Consider the following 22,203-nt stretch of genomic DNA (forward strand, 5'->3'; position numbering starts at 1 on the left):
AGCATCAAGAGTGCGTCTAACTAGCCAGGAAACACCCCTCGAGTGGGAATCAAAATGTGCTGAATAGAGCTGAAAGTCTCTAAGCAGCACACCCTGATAATCACTGGGAATGAAGTGCGTTTCCTGTACACAGCATATATCCACCCCGAGGCGTTGAAGGTCGCGTGCAACTCGAAGTTTACGAGAGGCGTCCCTCAACCCTCGGACATTCAAAGTAGCTAACCTTAAAGCCATTGTGATCTATCTAGGGTTGGGTATCCTTAACAAACATGGACGGTGCCAAGACACCGACAGCTGTCCCCAATGATCCTGAGGTCATCTCATTAGTGATGGCCCCATCAGGGGACAGACCACCGATGTCTAGAGGAAATGTTAATTAAATCGCTCTATAAAGTGAAGGGTGGATTTTTATGGGGACCCGTCCAACACATAGTTTCTCCATTTAAAGTATGTCGGAGTCGCTAAAAAAGGCTGCTGGAGGAATGATATTAAAAGCAGAGTTTGCTTCCTCCAGCATAGTCCAAACTCCTTTGGCCTCTTCACGACTTCTGACCACAGTTAAAAGTCCTTTGGCATTAGGAAAATTTTCTGGGTTTGTAATGTCCAGTTTGCTTATCTGCTTCACCGCGTAGAGGTTTCGGTAGTCTTTTCTAACGTGATTTTTGGATATGGTCTCTATATTAGCCGTTATCTTACACATGTCTTTGCCCTGAAAAAAAGGGGGTCTTTTCTTTTTTTGGTCTTTTTCCACGGAGGGACTTCTTTGTCTTTTCTTTTCAGAAGTAGAATGGCGAGGTGATGGAGGAGGGGGCATGTCAATTTTCATAGGGGAAGCGGAGGGAGTTTTTGGGGTGTATTGTTTGGGGAGCAGAATGGAGACGGTTTAGGGGACGGTTTAGGGGTCTTTTTGGATGGGGAGCCTAGGGTTGTCAACTTTGGGTCTCTTTTTGGTACGTTTGCGGGAGAGAGGAGTGGCGCTTTACGGGGTGATCTTTTCTCTTTTGGAGGAGGGGGGCAGGCTTTTCGGGGAAGAGAGATTCGGGGAAATCTAATATTTTTTCTTTTTCTTTTTTCTTCTCGCTTTGCTTGCGCTTTTCATCAAGCGAGTCCTTTATTTTTAGCAGGGCCTTAAACTTGTTTGCCCCCCGGGTCTTTACTGGTCCTAATGTCTAATATCTGCTCTTTGGTCAGTTTATCCGCGTACGTTTTACGAGGCGATTTAGAAAACGGTACCAGTGTCCATTGTCTCTTTTTAGGCGATTCCATCTCGGAGTTGAATTTTTTTTCGAATTCTTCTGTTGTGATTTCTTTAATCACTTCAATTTTTTTGCTTGTATTTGGCGTTCTAGCCTCAGGTTCGAGGTGCCCAACAGTCACCTCTTTAGGGTTTGTTGTGTTTGTCACATTGGTTTTGTGTCTTTTTCGGACAGGTGTAGGTTAAGTGACCTACTTCACTACAAATCCAGCAGGTCGGCCTCCTCCCTGTGACCACAATGGGGAGTTTTTCAGCTCCCTCTTCCAGGAAGTAGGGTATTTCGAGGAAAGCTTTTTTGTTTAAAAGGATGTCGAAGGCCCAGACTCCGTTGTACTGGTCCACCTCTATACCAGTAATATCACCGAATTTCAGGAGGTAGGCAGCTAGATATTCACCTGGGGCCGCCCCTGGCACTTCGAAAATGTAAACAGTCGTTCTCCTCCGTCCTAGGTACTCCATTCTTAAAATGTAGTCTTGTGTAATGATTTCTTTTTTAGTTAGTGCGACGCATTCTTCTTCTGTTTTAAACAGGGCGGCCCAGGTATTGTAGCCTCTGCATTTCGTTACACGATCCGCACGCATTCCTGCCGTTGCCAGTAATTTAGTTACAGTTTCCTTAGTTGACCTGATCAATTTTTTGGTCTTGCGATCTACCACAAAAAGTGAGATCGTTTTCTTGGCAAATTCCTGTAGCCGTGGTGCTTCTAACGTAACTCCTGTTTCTGTAACATATTGCAAACATTTCCTTGCTTCCGTTAAAAAGTTGTTAACGTCTATTTTAACTTTGGGTGATTTTGCCCACCCATTCTTTTGTTCGCCACTTTTGTCCTCTTCCGACGGCACATTGCTGGCGGACGCCATGGCCGACGGGTTAGAGAGGGGAAAAAAAATTTAAAAAAAATAATTAAAAAAATAAGGTAAAAGTCCCGTTCAAAAAAAACAGCAGGAAGATAACAGCAATAACAACTTTAACAAATAAAACAAATTTAACACGGCAATAATAATAATAATATGTAAAACAATCGCAGGAAAAATAACAAACCAACGTGACGATCGGTCGCTCTGGTGTTAATATTTATTTGCATAAATATACACAAAATGTGGCACAAGGCCAAAAATAGGGGGGTTAATGTGGACCTATCTAACATAAAGTTAACTTAACTAGACTCTTTCACCAGAATACCAGAATCACTCTATGGGAATCCTAATTATAACCCGAAAAATGATATATACATGATGTGGGGGGGGTTGGGGCTAAAAATTTTATATACAGCAAGCAGGAAATGTTTACAATGAAAAAATAGTAGTTAGTAAAAGAGCCCCCCCACTACTAAATTGTGGCAGATAGAAAGCTTTGTCAGTCGAAAAGACGCAGGTCCACACGAAAACTGACTTTATTGAATAAACACCACAAAGACGACCTGCATCACTGACAAAGCAGTCCATCCGTCACCTAATTGGGGTCGGGAATGGGGGTTATCGAACCTAAGGTGGAAAAAAAGGTGGGGGACAAGGGAAAACTAAAAGAGGGACTGGGACGATGAACACATACATACTCTAGCTAAGTTAAAAAATCAAACAATAAAGCCTAACTAACCCATAATCAACTAATCGGTCCGATACTGATGTCTTGTTAGTTCAGGATAACCAAAATCCTTTTTGACCTAAATCAAATCAGAAACGAATTCAAGGCCAGCTTCAGTCACTCTACACAGTCGCGAAGCTTTCACCCACCTTTCGTTGAAATTTACAGGAGTGAGTTTCACCTTCTCCAGCTTAATTCGCATTTTCAACCGATGCTTGAACATGAGAACAAGCTGGGGAGCAGTGAAGGTCTCATCTCCGTAAACCTCCTTCTGTCGTGTCGACCAAATCACGCCTCTCATAACAGCTAGCAAACACAGAAAAACATAACGTTCCTCGTTCTTCATACTCGGCGCCCAATTGCAGCACGGGGAATTGCAGCACAAAAAAACGCCCGTTCAGTATTTGAACGGTGAAGCTCTCAACTAACTCACATAACGGTCGAACGATAGCGCAGCGGAAGAAACCATGGCTTAGGTCTTCCTCCCATTCTCCGCATCGGACACAACTAGGTGTCATTGTAAAACCCGCTATGAAAAGTTTTTTGTGAACCCAGAGGGCATCTCGGATTACCAGCCAGGTGAGCGATGCCTCGTAGTTATCGAAACAGCTCAGCCCGGGCGCCCAAGGCCACATCGAGCGACGCTCCTCATTCGTGAAACCGAACTCCTCAATCTTTTCGTCTCGGACAGATCCCCTCACTAAAACCCTATATAGCGCTTTGCGAGACAACAGCCGGGTGTCAGAGAGGCTTTCATTCACCCGTTGAAGGAACTTCAACGCCTGTCGACACTCGCACTAGAAATGGCATTCGTTTCGGGGCCTCCTGCGTGCCTCCCCCTCAGCCGAATGCACATTCTCCAAAGCCGGAAAGGCTTTCTTAGTGTCTTCCATCTAGAAGACACCGTTCCCTAAGTCAGGTGTACACATTCGGTCTAGGTATATCAGCCTTAGAGTGTGTCTACGTATTTTGATATTCGGCATACCCAGACCGCCTTCAGACGGATGCAGGCAACAGATCTCCCGAGCAACCATGGCTTGCTTTCCGCGCCATAAGAACGCGAAAAGAGCACGCACTAGTTCAAGTAGTGAGGACTTCGGGAGTGGAAGCACTGATAGACGGTATAGGATCAGGGGGTAGATATGAGTATTGCATACCTCCGCCCGACCCTTTAAAGTTAGATTTCTCAAAGACCACAAATGAGTTGTGGTCTTGACCGCTTTCAACACTTCCGACCAATTTTTCTCCAGCTGGAGGTCGGGGCCAAACCAGACGCCGAGTAGCTTGCAGGGTCCATCAGTCCAGCCAAAGGGTCCCTGAAGGGGCGTTCCCCTCCAGGCACCAACACGTAAGCCAATAGACTTAACGTGGTTGATTATGGCCCCTGTTACCTGTGCATACCGTCTTGTTTCCATGTCGACGACTCTAATCTCGGCATTGCTCGTTACAAGCACAGTCACGTCGTCGGCATAGGCGGTATACTTTACTGGGGTAGAACCACCTGGCAAAGTAATCCCGCGAAGGACCGGATTAACCCTAAGCTGGCGCAAAAAGGGCTCAAGCGCGATGACATACAGCATGGGTGATAACGGACAACCTTGACGGATAGATCTTGTTAACCTGAAGGGCTTCGATCTCACCCCATTCACCTCCACCATAGCACCGGGATTAGCATACAAGAGGCGAATCCATGAGCGAAACTGGGGTCCAAACCCAGCCGAGCAAAGAACAGCCCCTAGGTAACGATGGTCCACCCTATCGAATGCTTTGGACTGATCTAAATTGATCAGCGCGGCTTCTGTGTCGACTTTCTCTATGATCAAGCGTATCGCGTGCAAATTATCTTGAATCGTCAGGTCCTTAACAGAACACGTCTGTTCGGGACTTATGAGACGATGTAAAACAACCTGCAGACCATTTGCTAAGATCTTGGCCAAAATCTTTAACTCTGTGTTTAACATCGTTAAGGGCCGGAAATTGCTAATCCGATCCCCTCCATTTTTATCTTTGCGAAGCAATTTAATGATTCCCCTGGTAAAGTACTGAGGTATAGACCCGTTCCTAAACCAGGGGTTGAAGAGTGTAGCCAGCAAAGGAATAAAAATGGGCGACAGCCTCAAGTACACCTCGTAAGGCAGACCATCAATCCCAGGGGTTCTGTCTAGCCCGACTTGTTTCAGAGCCTCAAGGACTTCTTCCTCTTTTATGCTACCTTCACACGTAGCTGCTTCGGTCGCTTCAAGGCGAGAAAAGTCAGCTAAATACGTGTCAAACTGTTCAATCTCCAGACCCGGCTCCATGGTAAAAAGCTCCTACAAATGAGCTCGAAAACCCTCCAGGATTCCATCATTTGATGTTACGGTTCGTCCGTCCGGCAATGTGACACTGGCGATGTGTCGATCAGTCGCACGTCGACGCTCCTCCGCACGCATTGACGCGGCCATGTTTGTTGCCTCGTTCGGCACTCTTTTTAACCTAGCCCTAACTACTAGACCCTGGTCCTTCCTGTTATCCAGGGAGTCCAGTTCAGCCTTAATTAAAGTATAACTATCACTATCCCCCTCCTCCACCGCCCTTTTTAATCTATCATCTAGTGCCGCTTTTGCTGCTCTAGAACTAAGATTGAGTCGATGACTAAAATCAGCAGCGAAGGACCTAATTACTTGTTTAAGTTTTCCCCACCACTTATTCCCGATAATGGCTCCCGTCAATCCTCTCTGTATTGTTAGTAAAAGCTGTTCCCGGAAGCCCTTCACGTCGAACAACGACGTGTTGAACTTCCAGTAACTAGCCATCCTAGGTTTAACGCTATCTTAGTTTACCCGAACCCGGACTAACCTATGGTCCGAATAAACTATGTTATGAAAACTTGGACAGTCTAAAAGCCCTAAGTCGACTCTCTTAACTAAGAACCGATCGATGTAACTCGAAAGTTGCACCGGATCGGAGCCGCGTCTACCTGTCCAAGTCCAAACTACATCCCCGGGCTTTTCGTTTCGAAATTTATCGACTAGATCAAACTTGCCAATAAAGTCTCGAAACGCCTTAGCATCCCGGTTCTGGTTAGTAGCCCTTGAAGTATTACCCCCGCGATCTAAATCGGGATCCAGGACCGCGTTCCAGTCTCCCGCTAAAACTATCCGCCGAGACGAATTCATGAAGGGCTCAATCCCCCTAAAAAAGGAAACCCTCTCGCGATGGCTATTGGGAGCATAAACCCCAATAAATCGAAATGCCACATCCTTTACGGTAACATCCAGCACGTGCACTCTTCCCTCTGGATCAGCATAGACTGGGTCACACGAAGCATCAAGAGTGCGTCTAACTAGCCAGGAAACACCCCTCGAGTGGGAATCAAAATGTGCTGAATAGAGCTGAAAGTCTCTAAGCAGCACACCCTGATAATCACTGGGAATGAAGTGCGTTTCCTGTACACAGCATATATCCACCCCGAGGCGTTGAAGGTCGCGTGCAACTCGAAGTTTACGAGAGGCGTCCCTCAACCCTCGGACATTCAAAGTAGCTAACCTTAAAGCCATTGTGATCTATCTAGGGTTGGGTATCCTTAACAAACATGGACGGTGCCAAGACACCGACAGCTGTCCCCAATGATCCTGAGGTCATCTTATTAGTGATGGCCCCATCAGGGGACAGACCACCGATGTCTAGAGGAAATGTTAACTTAATCGCTCTATAAAGTGAAGGGTGGATTTTTATGGGGACCCGTCCAACACATAGTTTCTCCATTTTAAGTATGTCGGAGTCGCTAAAAAAGGCTGCTGGAGGAATGATATTAAAAGCAGAGTTGGCTTCCTCCAGCATAGTCCAAACTCCTTTGGCCTCTTCACGACTTCTGACCACAGTTAAAAGTCTTTTGGCATTAGGAAAATTTTCTGGGTTTGTAATGTCCAGTTTGCTTATCTGCTTCACCGCGTAGAGGTTTCGGTAGTCTTTTCTAACGTGATTTTTGGATATGGTCTCTATATTAGCCGTGATCTTACACACGTCTTTGCCCTGAAAAGAAGGGGGTCTTTTCTTTTTTTGGTCTTTTTCCACGGAGGGACTTCTTTGTCTTTTCTTTTCAGAAGTAGAAGGGCGAGGTGATGGAGGAGGGGGCATGTCAATTTTCATAGGGGAAGCGGGGGTGAGTTTTGGGGTGTATTGTTTGGGGAGCAGAATGGAGACGGTTTAGGGGACGGTTTAGGGGTCTTTTTGGATGGGGAGCCTAGGGTTGTCAACTTTGGGTCTCTTTTTGGTACGTTTGCGGGAGAGAGGAGTGGCGCTTTACGGGGTGATCTTTTCTCTTTTGGAGGAGGAGGGGCAGGCTTTTCGGGGAAGAGAGATTCGGGGAAATCTAATATTTTTTCTTTTTCTTTTTTCTTCTCGCTTTGCTTGCGCTTTTCATCAAGCGAGTCCTTTATTTTTAGCAGGGCCTTAAACTTGTTTGCCCCCCGGGTCTTTACTGGTCCTAATGTCTAATATCTGCTCTTTGGTCAGTTTATCCGCGTACGTTTTACGAGGCGATTTAGAAAACGGTACCAGTGTCCATTCTCTCTTTTTAGGCGATTCCATCTCGGAGTTGAATTTTTTTTCGAATTCTTCTGTTGTGATTTCTTTAATCACTTCAATTTTTTTGCTTGTATTTGGCGTTCTAGCCTCAGGTTCGAGGTGCCCAACAGTCACCTCTTTAGGGTTTGTTGTGTTTGTCACATTGGTTTTGGTCTTTTTCGGACAGGTGTAGGTTAAGTGACCTACTTTACTACAAATCCAGCAGGTCGGCCTCCTCCCTGTGACCACAATGGGGAGTTTTTCAGCTCCCGCTTCCAGGAAGTAGGGTATTTCGAGGAAAGCTTCTTTGTTTAAAAGGATGTCGAAGGACCAGACTCCGTTGTACTGGTCCACCTCTATACCGGTAATATCACCGAATTTCAGGAGGTAGGCAGCTAGATATTCACCTGGGGCCGCCCCTGGCACTTCGAAAATGAAAACAGTCGTTCTCCTTCGTCCTAGGTACTCCATTCTTAAAATTTAGTCTTGTGTAATGATTTCTTTTTAGTTAGTGCGACGCATTCTTCTTCTGTTTTAAACAGGGCGGCCCAGGTATTGTAGCCTCTGCATTTCGTTACACGATCCGCGCGCATTCCTGCCGTTGCCAGTAATTTAGTTACAGTTTCCTTAGTTGACCTGATCAATTTTTTGGTCTTGCGATCTACCACAAAAAGTGAGATCGTTTTCTTGGCAAATTCCTGTAGCCGTGGTGCTTCTAACGTAACTCCTGTTTCTGTAACATATTGCAAACATTTCCTTGCTTCCGTTAAAAAGTTGTTAACGTCTATTTTAACTTTGGGTGGTTTTGCCCACCCATTCTTTTGTTCGCCACTTTTGTCCTCTTCCGACGGCACATTGCTGGCGGACGCCATGGCCGACGGGTTAGAGTGGGGAAAAAGAAAATTAAAAAAAATAATTAAAAAAATAAGGTAAAAGTCCCGTTCAAAAATAACAGCAGGAAGATAACAGCAATAACAACTTTAACAAATAAAACAAATTTAACACGGCAATAATAATAGTAATACGTAAAACAATCGCAGGAAAAATAACAAACCAACGTGACGATAAAGACTCCGGGAGCTCTGGTGTTAATATTTATTTGCATAAATATACACAAAATGTGGCACATGGCCAAAAATAGGGGGGGGTTAATGTGGACCTATCTAACATAAAGTTTACTTAACTAGACTCTTTCACCATAATACCAGAATCACTCTATGGGAATCCTAATTATAACCCGAAAAATGATATATACATGATGTGGGGGGGTTGGTGTTAAAAATTTTATATACAAAAAGAATGAAATATTTACAATGAAAAAATAGTAGTTAGTAAAAGAGCCCCCCACTACTAATTGTGGCAGATAGAAAGTTTTGTCAGTCGAAAAGACGCAGGTCCACACGAAAACTGACTTTATTGAATAAACACCACAAAGACGACCTGCATCACTGACAAAGCAGTCCATTCGTCACCTAATTGGGGTCGGGAATGGGGGTTATCGAACCTAAGGTGGGGAAAAAAGGGGGGGGACAAAGGAAAACTAAAAGAGGGACTGGGACGATGAACACATACATACTCTAGCTAAGTTAAAAAATCAAACAATAAAGCCTAACTAACCCATACTAAACTAATCGGTCCGATACTGATGTCTTGTTAGTTCAGGATACCCAAAATCCTTTTTGACCTAAATCAAATCAGAAACGAATTCAAGGACAGCTCCAGTCACTCTACACAGTCGCGAAGCTTTCACCCACCTTTCGTTGAAATTCACAGGAGTGAGTTTCACCTTCTCCAGCTTAATTCGCATTTTCAACCGATGCTTGAACATAGAAACAAGCTGGGGAGCAGTGAAGGTCTCATCTCCGTAAACCTCCTTCTGTCGTGTCGACCAAATCACGCCTCTCATAACAGCTAGCAAACACAGAAAAACATAACGTTCCTCTTTCTTCATACTCGGCGCCCAATTGCAACACGGGGAAACCGCATCCAGCACAAAAAAACGCCCGTTCAGTATGCGAACCGTGAAGCTCTCAACTAACTCACATAACGGTCGAACGATAGCGCAGCGGAAGAAAGCATGGCTTAGGTCTTCCTCCCATTCTCCGCATCGGACACAACTAGGTGTCATTGTAAAACCCGCTATGAAAAGTTTTTTGTGAACCCAGAGGGCATCTCGGATTACCAGCCAGGTGAGCGATGCCTCGTAGTTATCGAAACAGCTCAGCCCGGGCGCCCAAGGCCACATCGAGCGACGCTCCTCATTCGTGAAACCGAACTCCTCAATCTTTTCGTCTCGGACAGATCCCCTCACTAAAACCCTATATAGCGCTTTGCGAGACAACAGCCGGGTGTCAGAGGCTTTCATTCACCCGTTGAAGGAACTTCAACATCTGTCGACACTCGCGATAGAAATGGCATTTGTTTCGGGGCCTCCTGCGTGCCTCCCCCTCAGCCGAATGCACACTCTCCAAAGCCGGAAAAGGCTTTCTTAGGGTCTTCCATCCAGAAGACACCGTTCCCTAAGTCAGGTGTACACATTCGGTCTAGGTATATCAGCCTTAGAGTGTGTCTACGTATTTTGATATTCGGCATACCCAGACCGCCTTCAGACGGATGCAGGCAACAGATCTCCCGAGCAACCATGGCTTGCTTTCCGCGCCATAAGAACGCGAAAAGAGCACGCACTAGTTCAAGTAGTGAGGACTTCGGGAGTGGAAGCACTGATAGACGGTATAGGATCAGGGGGTAGATATGAGTATTGCATACCTCCGCCCGACCCTTTAAAGTTAGATTTCTCAAAGACAACAAATGAGCTGTGGTCTTGACCGCTTTCAACACTTCCGACCAATTTTTCTCCAGCTGGAGGTCGGGGCCAAACCAGACGCCGAGTAGCTTGCAGGGCCCATCAGTCCAGCCAAAGGGTCCCTGAAGGGGCGTTCCCCTCCAGGCACCAACACGTAAGCCAATAGACTTAACGTGGTTGATTATGGCCCCTGTTACCTGTGCATACCGTCTTGTTTCCATGTCGACGACTCTAATCTCGGCATTGCTCGTTACAAGCACAGTCACGTCGTCGGCATAGGCGGTATACTTTACTGGGGTAGAACCACCTGGCAAAGTAATCCCGCGAAGGACCGGATTCACCCTAAGCTGGCGCAAAAAGGGCTCAAGCGCGATGACAGCATGGGTGATAACGGACAACCTTGACGGATAGATCTTGTTAACCTGAAGGGCTTCGATCTCACCCCATTCACCTCCACCATAGCACCGGGGTTAGCATACAAGAGGCGAATCCATGAGCGAAACTGGCGTCCAAACCCAGCCGAGCAAAGAACAGCCCCTAGGTAACGATGGTCAACCCTATCGAATGCTTTGGACTGATCTAAATTGATCAGCGCGGCTTCTGTGTCGACTTTCTCTATGATCAAGCGTATCGCGTGCAAATTATCTTGAATCGTCCGGCCCTTAACAGAACACGACTGTTCGGGACTTATGAGACGATGTAAAACAACCTGCAGACGATTTGCTAAGATCTTGGCCAAAATCTTTAACTCTGTGTTTAACATCGTTAAGGGCCGGAAATTGCTAATCCCATCCCCTCCATTTTTATCTTTGCGAAGCAATTTAATGATTCCCCTGGTAAAGTACTGAGGTATAGACCCGTTCCTAAACCAGGAGTTGAAGAGTGTGGCCAGCAAAGGAATAAAAATGGGCGACAGCCTCAAGTACACCTCGTAAGGCAGACCATCAATCCCAGGGGTCCTGTCTAGCCCGACTTGTTTCAGAGCCTCAAGGACTTCTTCCTCTTTTATGCTACCTTCACACGTAGCTGCTTCGGTCGCTTCAAGGCGAGAAAAGTCAGCTAAATACGTGTCAAACTGTTCAATCTCCAGACCCGGCTCCATGGTAAAAAGGTTCTGCAAATGAGCTCGAAAACCCTCCAGGATTCCATCATTTGATGTTACGGTTCGCCCGTCCGGCAATGTGACACTGGCGATGTGTCGATCAGTCGCACGTCGACGCTCCTCCGCACGCATTGACGCGGCCATGTTTGTTGCCTCGTTCGGCACTCTTTTTAACCTAGCCCTAACTACTAGACCCTGGTCCTTCCTGTTATCCAGTTCAGTCTTAATTAAAGTATAACTATCACTATCCCCCTCCTCCACCGCCCTTTTTAATCTATCATCTAGTGCCGCTTTTGCTGCTCTAGAATTAAGATTGAGTCGATGACTAAAATCAGCAGCGAATGACCTAATTACTTGTTTAAGTTTTCCCCACCACTTATTCCCGATAATGGCTCCAGTCAATTCCCTCTGTATTGTAAGTAAAAGCTGTTCCCGGAAGCCCTTCACGTCGAACAACGACGTGTTGAACTTCCAGTAACTAGCCATCCTAGGTTTAACGCTATCTAAGTTTACCCGAACCCGGACTAACCTATGGTCCGAATAAACTATGGTATGAAAACTTGGACAGTCTAAAAGCCCTAAGTCGACTCTCTTAACTAAGAACCGATCGATGTAACTCGAAAGTTGCACCGGATCGGAGCCGCGTCTACCTGTCCAAGTCCAAACTACATCCCCGGGCTTTTCGTTTCGAAATTTATCGACAAGATCAAACTTGTCAATAAAGTCTCGAAACGCCTTAGCATCCCGGTTCTGGTTAGTAGCCCTTGAAGTATTACCCCCGCGATCTAAATCGGGATCCAGGACCGCGTTCCAGTCTCCCGCTAAAACTATCCGCCGAGACGAATTCATGAAGGGCTCAATCCCCCTAAAAAAGGAAACCCTCTCGCCATGGCTATTGGGAGCATAGACCCCAATAAATCGAAATGCCACATGCTTTACGGTAACATCCAGCACGTGCACTCTTCCCTCTGGATCAGCATAGACTGGGTCACACGAAGCATCAAGAGTGCGTCTAACTAGCCAGGAAACACCCCTCGAGTGGGAATCAAAATGTGCTGAATAGAGCTGAAAGTCTCTAAGCAGCACACCCTGATAATCACTGGGAATGAAGTGCGTTTCCTGTACACAGCATATATCCACCCCGAGGCGTTGAAGGTCGCGTGCAACTCGAAGTTTACGAGAGGCGTCCCTCAACCCTCGGACATTCAAAGTAGCTAACCTTAAAGCCATTGTGATCTATCTAGGGTTGGGTATCCTTAACAAACATGGACGGTGTCAAGACACCGACAGCTGTCCCCAATGATCCTGAGGTCATCTCATTAGTGATGGCCCCATCAGGGGACAGACCACCGATGTCTAGAGGAAATGTTAACTTAATCGCTCTATAAAGTGAAGGGTGGAGTTTTATGGGGACCCGTCCAACACATAGTTTCTCCATTTTAAGTATGTCGGAGTCGCTAAAAAAGGCTGCTGGAGGAATGATATTAAAAGCAGAGTTGGCTTCCTCCAGCATAGTCCAAACTCCTTTGGCCTCTTCACGACTTCTGACCACAGTTAGAAGTCTTTTGGCATTAGGAAAATTTTCTGGGTTTGTAATGTCAAGTTTGCTTATCTGCTTCACCGCGTAGAGGTTTCGGTAGTCTTTTCTAACGTGATTTTTGGATATGGTCTCTATATTAGCCGTGATCTTACACACGTCTTTGCCCTGAAAAAAAGGCGGTCTTTTCTTTTTTTGGTCTTTTTCCACGGAGGGACTTCTTTGTCTTTTCTTTTCAGAAGTAGAAGGGCGAGGTGATGGAGGAGGGGGCATGTCAATTTTCATAGGGGAAGCGGGGGGGTGAGTTTTGGGGTGTATTGTTTGGGGAGCAGAATGGAGACGGTTTAGGGGACGGTTTAGGGGTCTTTTTGGATGGGGAGCCTAGGGTTGTCAACTTTGGGTCTCTTTTTGGTACGTTTGCGGGAGAGAGGGGTGGCGCTTTACGGGGTGATCTTTTCTCTTTTGGAGGAGGGGGGCAGGCTTTTCGGGGAAGAGAGATTCGGGGAAATCTAATATTTTTTCTTTTTCTTTTTTCTTCTCGCTTTGCTTGCGCTTTTCATCAAGCGAGTCCTTTATTTTTAGCAGGGCCTTAAACTTGTTGCCCCCGGGTCTTTACTGGTCCTAATGTCTAATATCTGCTCTTTGGTCAGTTTATCCGCGTACGTTTTACGAGGCGATTTAGAAAACGGTACCAGCGTCCATTCTCTCTTTTTAGGCGATTCCATCTCGGAGTTGAATTTTTTTTTTCGAATTCTTCTGTTGTGATTTCTTTAATCACTTCAATTTTTTTGCTTGTATTTGGCGTTCTAGCCTCAGGTTCGAGGTGCCCAACAATCACCTCTTTAGGGTTTGTTGTGTTTGTCACATTGGTTTTGGTCTTTTTCGGACAAGTGTAGGTTAAGTGACCTACTTCACTACAAATCCAGCAGGTCGGGCTCCTCCCTGTGACCACAATGGGGAGTTTTTCAGCTCCCGCTTCCAGGAAGCTTCTTTGTTTAAAAGGATGTTGAAGGACCAGACTCCGTTGTACTGGTCCACCTCTATACCGGTAATATCACCGAATTTCAGGAGGTAGGCAGCTAGATATTCACCTGGGACCGCCCCTGGCACTTCGAAAATGGAAACAGTCGTTCTCCTCCGTCCTAGGTACTCCATTCTTAAAATGTAGTCTTGTGTAATGATTTCTTTTTAGTTAGTGCGACGCATTCTTCTGTTTTAAACAGGGCGGCCCAGGTATTGTAGCCTCTGCATTTCGTTACACGATCCGCACGCATTCCTGCCGTTGCCAGTAATTTAGTTACAGTTTCCTTTGTTGACCTGATCAATTTTTTGGTCTTGCGATCTACCACAAAAAGTGAGATCGTTTTCTTGGCAAATTCCTGTAGCCGTGGTGCTTCTAACGTAACTCCTGTTTCTGTAACATATTGCAAACATTTCCTTGCTTCCGTTAAAAAGTTGTTCACGTCTATTTTAACTTTAGGTTGTTTTGCCCACCCATTCTTTTGTTCGCCACTTTTGTCCTCTTCCGACGGCACATTGCTGGCGGACGCCATGGCCGATGGGTTAGAGAGGGGGAAAAAAATTAAAAAAATAAGGTAAAAGTCCCGTTCAAAAATAACAGCAGGAAGATAACATCAATAACAACTTTAACAAATAAAACAAATTTAACACGGCAATAATAATAGTAATACGTAAAACAATCACAGGAAAAATAACAAACCAACGTGACGATAAAGACTCCGGGAGCTCTGGTGTTTTACCCACACCTGGGAGCAAAAGGTCTATGGTTTATATAATAGATTGAACAGTCCATTTGGAGGGTGATGCCCTCACAACATAAATATAAGATTGGAAATTATAACATGTATATTAAAGTACTTTAAGACACCATGATGTAGCAGCACAAACGAAGAACAATATAATAAATTCTCATTATGTGATGACAAAACAAATTGAAGCACAACAATATTCATATATTAGCATGGAAAATTTAATTGTTTAGTGGTATAAATAAATCAAGACAAGTATTTTTACATTTAATTTATTCCATTTTGAATGAAACATGATTTCTTGATTTATTCTTTAAATCTTGATCATTAATTGAATACGAAATTGCATATAAATAACGGGATTAATTCTGTTGTTACATTGAACATGCATTGATTTGATAAAATAAAACAACAGTGGTAATTACAGTGTATTCCTTTACTTTTCGTATGTTTACAAAAACGTTAATTCGCCTAGTATTTACATTCTAAAGCGCTTCAATTTAGACGCTTTCATTACGCAATAAATAAATATTTTTTTGTCGATTCCGTAGTTTATCACAGTGACTATGCAGGATTAAAAAAAATAAAAAAACCAAATCCATCTAATTTGACCAAGCTTGAAGTATAAAGATATAACATTTTACTTACCTTGCCACGAGGTTCCACATATATACAATCAAGATGAAACCTTAAATAGAAGATTCGTGTAATATCTTAGCAGGCATTTCGTAAGTAAATTAAAATTCTTTGAAAACCCAATAAAATACAAAGAAAATATGTTCTTAATTGATAAAATCCTTTTTTAAAACTCTGTTTTAATAACTGCTGAGATTAACTTATAATTTTTAATAACTGCTAATATTAACCTATAATTTTTAATAACCGCTAAGATTAACTTATAATTTTTAAATTAAAGCCCCGAATATTATGGAAACTCACCATGCGAAAAATGTTGATTTTCATTATTTGAAGCATATTACATGATATATCCGAAAACATTTGACCTTGTAAATAAATAAAACAAAAATAGGTATTGTTCAACAACTGCATCGATTTTATATGTAAAATGAACGAAAAATTCACTGCCTATTTCTTGTCAACACAAAGGTTTTAAAGACAGAAATAGTATTACTAATATATACTCGCACCCATCATCTCGCTTATTAAATAATATAGTCGGGAATTTTCGGGATTCTTGTCTATTTTAATTGATTAACATTTAAGTTGTAATATGTTATATATCTTCATATTTTTATCACAGAAATTCCAACAACAGATTCCACATGCAAATATATTATCTCTAAATTGTTAGCCACTATCTTACGTAACGATAACACGACATTTTATACACATGTAGTCGTTATATTAAAATACTTCATTTCATCCTTGGAGCAACTATATCACAATCGATGCATCTTTAGAGGAAGTAGTACTTACTTTTCCGCTAAATATTAAGCCCCCCTTCCAACCCGATTGAAGGCCTGGCGAAATATTCACATTCTCCCGATATTGTACTTGCACCTTCGTTACTGGATCATAAGCATATAGAAATAACATAATCTTACCATGTCCAGGTTCACAAATAATAAATTATTTTTAAAATTCTGCTCATTATCATTGGCTGAGAGCTGAGAATTCGATTATTCTGGAAACCACTTACTAATACATAAATATACGCTCCAGAACATTTCAAACATGACGATACTTTCGACAAGAGGTTATTATTTTAAAAACTTAAACCAAATGCAAACATAATAATAACTCATATACGGAAAATTAAAAAATAACAACTGTTTTGTCGTGGAACAACAATGAAGATAAGAACAATCGAGTCGAGGTTAGGTTAAAGAACAAGTGTATTTACAATGATGTACAATCATAGGAAAGCGTGTATATCTGCTAGGCACTCGGTTAGTAGTTGAAGTGCAGCCGCCTCGCTCTTACCGGTGTTGGAATTACTAGCGCTATTTATAGTTCTAATAGATGTAAATTCCTTTGTTCAAGGAAGGCCAGTATAATAATAACTTTACACATACTTATGCACACAATACCAACACGCAACTATTCCTCCAAGAAACAAACCCTGATAAAAATATGGACTCGAAACATATTTTATTGTTCTTACTTCGGTTTGGTGCAACGAATCTTACACGCTGCTATCTTTTTCCTTTACTTTATTTTATACCAGGGCATTTTTGAAAAACATTGTTATACTTTATTACATTTACTTTTAATGTAAGCGACTAAAATTACTTGCATATTTTCCTACGATTAACAAGGTTTTAATTATATTACTCATCTTGTTGGCATAGGTTTTCGACTATTGGAGAAAGAACGAACGAGAGAGAGTTGGGAATAATATAAAGATGAAGATTGAGAGAGAGAGAGAGAGGGGGGAAGAGAGGAAATAAAAATTGGTGTAAATATTGGTCGCTCTCTAATGCTATTTTTCTGACGAAGAGAAAAAAACAAAAAATAACAGCCTCAATATTATCTCTAACCGTTTTTCATTCCCCTCTTTCTCTTTCTCTCCTTTTTTCTCTCCCCCTCTGTCTCCCTGTATATATTTTCCTTAGTCTCTCTCACTGTATATATTCTTTGTACCTAGTTCTCATTCTCTCTCTATCTCTATTCCCCCGCTCTCTCTCTCTCTCTCTCTCGCTATCGCTTGCTCGCTCGCTTATTAGATTTCTGTTTCTGCCGAAATAAAAAAAACGAATGTTTCGGCGTCCAAGTTATCCGCACCAGGTTTTATTCCTTCACTCTCTGGGTCGCTTTTTACATTTCTCTTTCTGCCCGAATAAAAAACAAATATTTTACGGCGTCAACACTACTTACAAGAGTTTTTATTTCGATTCTCTATCTTGCTCGCTTTTTACATGCCTTTTTCGGTTTCAAAATGAAAACCCCAAGTATTTTACGTCGTCAATATTATCTACCGCATTCTCTATCTACTCTCTCTCTATTTCTCTCTCTATCTACTTCTCTCTCTTTCCCTCTTATACATTCTTCTCAAATCTACTACGCCCTCACATTCTCAAATTTTCTAACTTGCTCTTTTATCACCCCTATTATTATTTCTCTTGTCTCTAGTATTGTGTATGTAGGTTCGTTGTACACTACTTGTTGCTACGATTAATAGCTATCATAAAATCAAAAAAAAAATACATTCTACCTACTGGTCATAACGCTTTTACTTACGTATTCACAGATTGTCGTGAAACAACTATCGGAGCTGAGAATAACAGTCCGCAAATATATAGATACAATACTGTTTGCTACTAATTAACTTACGAATATTTTTATAGAAGATAAAAATAATCAGTTTGCTATACTAATTACTTCTAAAAACTGAGTTTTCTTTCTTTTTTTTTGGAGGGGAGTTCATTTTCACTAACAAGGGACAGCAACGCGTATTCGGGTACGTCTAGTATATATATATATATATATATATATATATATATATATATATATATATATATATATATATATGTGTGTGTGTGTGTGTGTGTGTGTGTTAAGTTTTGAGACATTTGTGTTGAGCAAAGTTGGCGGCTTAGTTTAGATCAGTAACCAAGATGACGACAAAGAATCAAATGCGGTAGTCGCGTAGTTTACCTCTTACGTTCTGAGATATTATGTTGAACAAAGATGGCTGGTAGCAGAGCGTAGTTCGATCTACGGACCTGTTTTTTCAGCACAAATATCTCACAACTTAACAATATATATATATATATATATATATATATATATATATATATATATATATATATATATATATCAGATAATATAATTTAATTAATGAGGCAATGTTGCCTCTTACAGTCCAGTAGATTATAAATGTAGTTTTTTCCCCGTATTTCATTGTCTTGCGCATATTTTTTTCTTCTCAAATTCTTTTATTTATTTATTTGTTACTGAGATTTCTAATAATTATTAAGATTATTTTTTACTGAGATTTCTTATAATTATTAAGATTAATGACTAATACAATTGACATTTTTACACATGTTTCCGCAACAATATTAGAAAATATTTTAAAAAATCACTTAAAAACTAAATGCATTAAAATGAATTTTCATATGATTGCAAAACAGTTATCGTAATGGAATTCACATATGTGTTTTTATATCTGTTTTAGTTTTAAGACAGCAATCCATCGTGGCAATTGGTATGTATAAAGAAGGACTTGGCATTTTACTTTAAGTTTTTTTATATTTGTTGCTTCGAAGGTATTGTGTAAATTTTAACATCAAAATTTTACTTAGTTCTTATAAATTATTTAAACAAAAACACATCTATATAAAATATACGCGATCTACCGGTGCTTTATCGGACATTTAAACCTTTGATCTGATCACCATATGAATACGAACCAAACATTTTTATCACCATTCCACATAAAAAAATGACTTTTAATTTTAATAAAGTTTTCATTAATAATTTCCAATACAACTTTAATGAATAATTATCCTTATTTATTGACAGAAATTCTGCATCTTTGTTGCCTTAAGAAGTTTAAATCTTCTATTTATATATATAAACCCTGCTTACTGTAAACAGTATATTTTCTATTATGAAACACATATGCGCTCGATCGGGTTTCACAGTGTATCGCACATTTTATACATTGCACTTAAGTAACATATAAAGACGTGTGAAGCATTACTATCAACGTAACAATATACATTTTGATTATAAAGGTTTTATTATGAATCGAAATATCAGAATTAATTTTAATAAATACATATTTATTTATTCTAAAATATCTGCACTTGTTCATTCTTTTATACCGTAGGATGTTAATATATATATATATATATATATATATATATATATATATATATATATATATATACATATATATATATATATATTTATGTATATATATATATATACATATATATATATATTTACATGCTATGTATATATTTCTAATTCTAATTCGGCAATGGTTTAGTAAACCTTGTTTCAATGAGCGCTCCCCCTCATTAGTGTTGAAAGGCGTGTGTTTGGAGAACAAGCGTTTGGTTTGCTGACAAAAATACTGTACCATTTATATATGAATACACATAATAACATTGATTTCATCTAACGGATTGAATATCCTCAGTAAGATGAAACACGTAAATACTCAACAGCTAAAGTGTATATAATATTCAACAATAACTTATTAGTTTTTATGTATAATTATGTATACACACATATGTGTACGTATATATATGCATGTATACATATATCCGCATACATAATTATTTATTACAAGTAATAATATATAATAACTATCTATTATATATAAGAAGTAATAAATCGATATACATATTTATATATAAATAAACACACACACATCTATATAAGTATATATATATATATATATATATATATATATATATATATATATATATATATATCCTTTATAAGGTACCTGCAAAGCGAAAAGTGTATTTTACAGCTGCACAATATCAAAATCCCAAATGTAATTTCAAATAATACTAACCATTCAAATATTTTCGCATAGACTAACACCAGCATACTATTAATGAATAACAACACTCCCATTAAGCCATACAAAAATCTAATAAACCAAACATCTTGCATGGCAATTCCACTGTTAATCAATCTGAGAGCAACTATTACAACTCTATTAAACAAAATACGATACATTTTGGTTCTACTCCTTGGCTTATAAAAACGGAGTCTCGTCACATGAAGACTCTTTCCAAAAATATTCTTAAAAAAACAGACAGGTCTAGCAAAGTATATTTGGTATCTCAAACATATGAATATCCCTTTTAATTTAAATGGAAAGTTTTAGTCTCTTATAAAGCGTATAAACCTAGTGAAAAATTCTGCAGCCTTTGCAGATTTGAAGTCCTGGCTATATTAAATTTCAATAGTAATATGTCTACACTTTTAAACCGGAAGGACGAGATTTGTATGGTTGTATTCATGAACGTTATTTTAAATTTGACACACCAAACCACCATAGAATAAGAAAAATCTGATAATCACCGCTTTGTGATATATAATTTCATAAATTTTACTTATATTATAAGTATTACTTCTATTTCTATTACTATCATTATTATAAATCTTATTATTATTTATGTATTTTCATTATCATAACTATTATTATCTATTTATTATATTATCACTAAGATTTTATAATTAATATTATTGAGCTTATTTAATTGTAATATATTAAGCGTTATAATAAATAAATAGATAATCCCTAAAATAATTAGAAGGTTGTCTAAGGCATGTATATATATATATATATATATATATATATATATATATATATATATATATATATATTTCATATAAAAATAATGTGTTCTTTTAAACTTCAAAAAAACATAAGATTAATAACTTAGTTTTATTTAATTTTATTTCATTTGCAAATATTTCCAGGAATATTTCCAGAGTTTTTTTTTTTTAAGTATTGATTTCTAGTTTATGTTATTTTTATACTTACAGAATATGCATAAATTCATATATATATATATATATATATATATATATATATATATATATATATATATATATATATATTCTTTATCATGGATATAGATATGTTTCTTTTTCTATTCTTTATAATATATATATATATATATATATATATATATGTTTCTATTTCTATTTTATTATTTAATTCATATAAACGTTTTTCTTTCATGTATTAGTAAAAATAGTAGCCATATTATTGTACATTTTTTTTTTTATTGGGGAAGTGGTATCTTCCACAGAAGCGCCATGTATTAAACAGCTTCCCTGTTTTTAAATCTCCGAAACAGCTTCATGATAAACAACTGTTGATCCTCGTTTTCTATTTACAAAATTTTAGTTAAGGTTTTCTCTTTTCATCCTTATGTCGTTAAACACTGTTTTAAAATTGAAGACTTTTGCGAAATCGGCTTATGAAAATGCGTAGTCTATTTCTATTTAACAATTTTAGCAAAGGCTTTTTTTTCTTCATTCTTATATAAATGAATTCCCTTTGGTCATTATAAACATTTTAATAGTCGGACTGTGTAGGTGCTAAGTCTGCTATAGGTTAAAGTTAATATATTTTCCCCAGCCGGGAATTTAAACTGCATTCAAAGCTTCTTTAGACTATATATATATATAATATATATATATATATATATATACACCCCCCATATATATATATATATATATATATATATATATATATATATATATATATATATATATATATATATATATCGGCATCACCTAAATTGTGCTTGTTCATATATTTATATCTTTATCGGATCCGGAATCGTCACACAAAATTTATATATATATATATATATATATATATATATATATATATATATATATATATATATATATATATATATATATATACCATTGTCGCTTAATAGAAATTTGTCCAATTCAAGAAAATAAAATGATATGTATTCCCACCTTAATTCTCATCTGAAAACAACAAGAAATTAAGATTTGTTCTAGGCTTTTAGAACTGTTAAAATTTGTAAGTATAATTATAAAAACAAATTATTTGGCAAAAGTAAAAATAATGCGCCTCCGTTTTTTAAATCCTTGTTCGTAGCAAGCATCTTATTTTAATGCTAGAT

This window comes from Euprymna scolopes, chromosome 10 (genome assembly GCF_053919585.1).
Source record: "Euprymna scolopes isolate OS-2025 chromosome 10, ASM5391958v1, whole genome shotgun sequence".
Lineage (NCBI taxonomy): Eukaryota > Metazoa > Mollusca > Cephalopoda > Sepiida > Sepiolidae > Euprymna > Euprymna scolopes.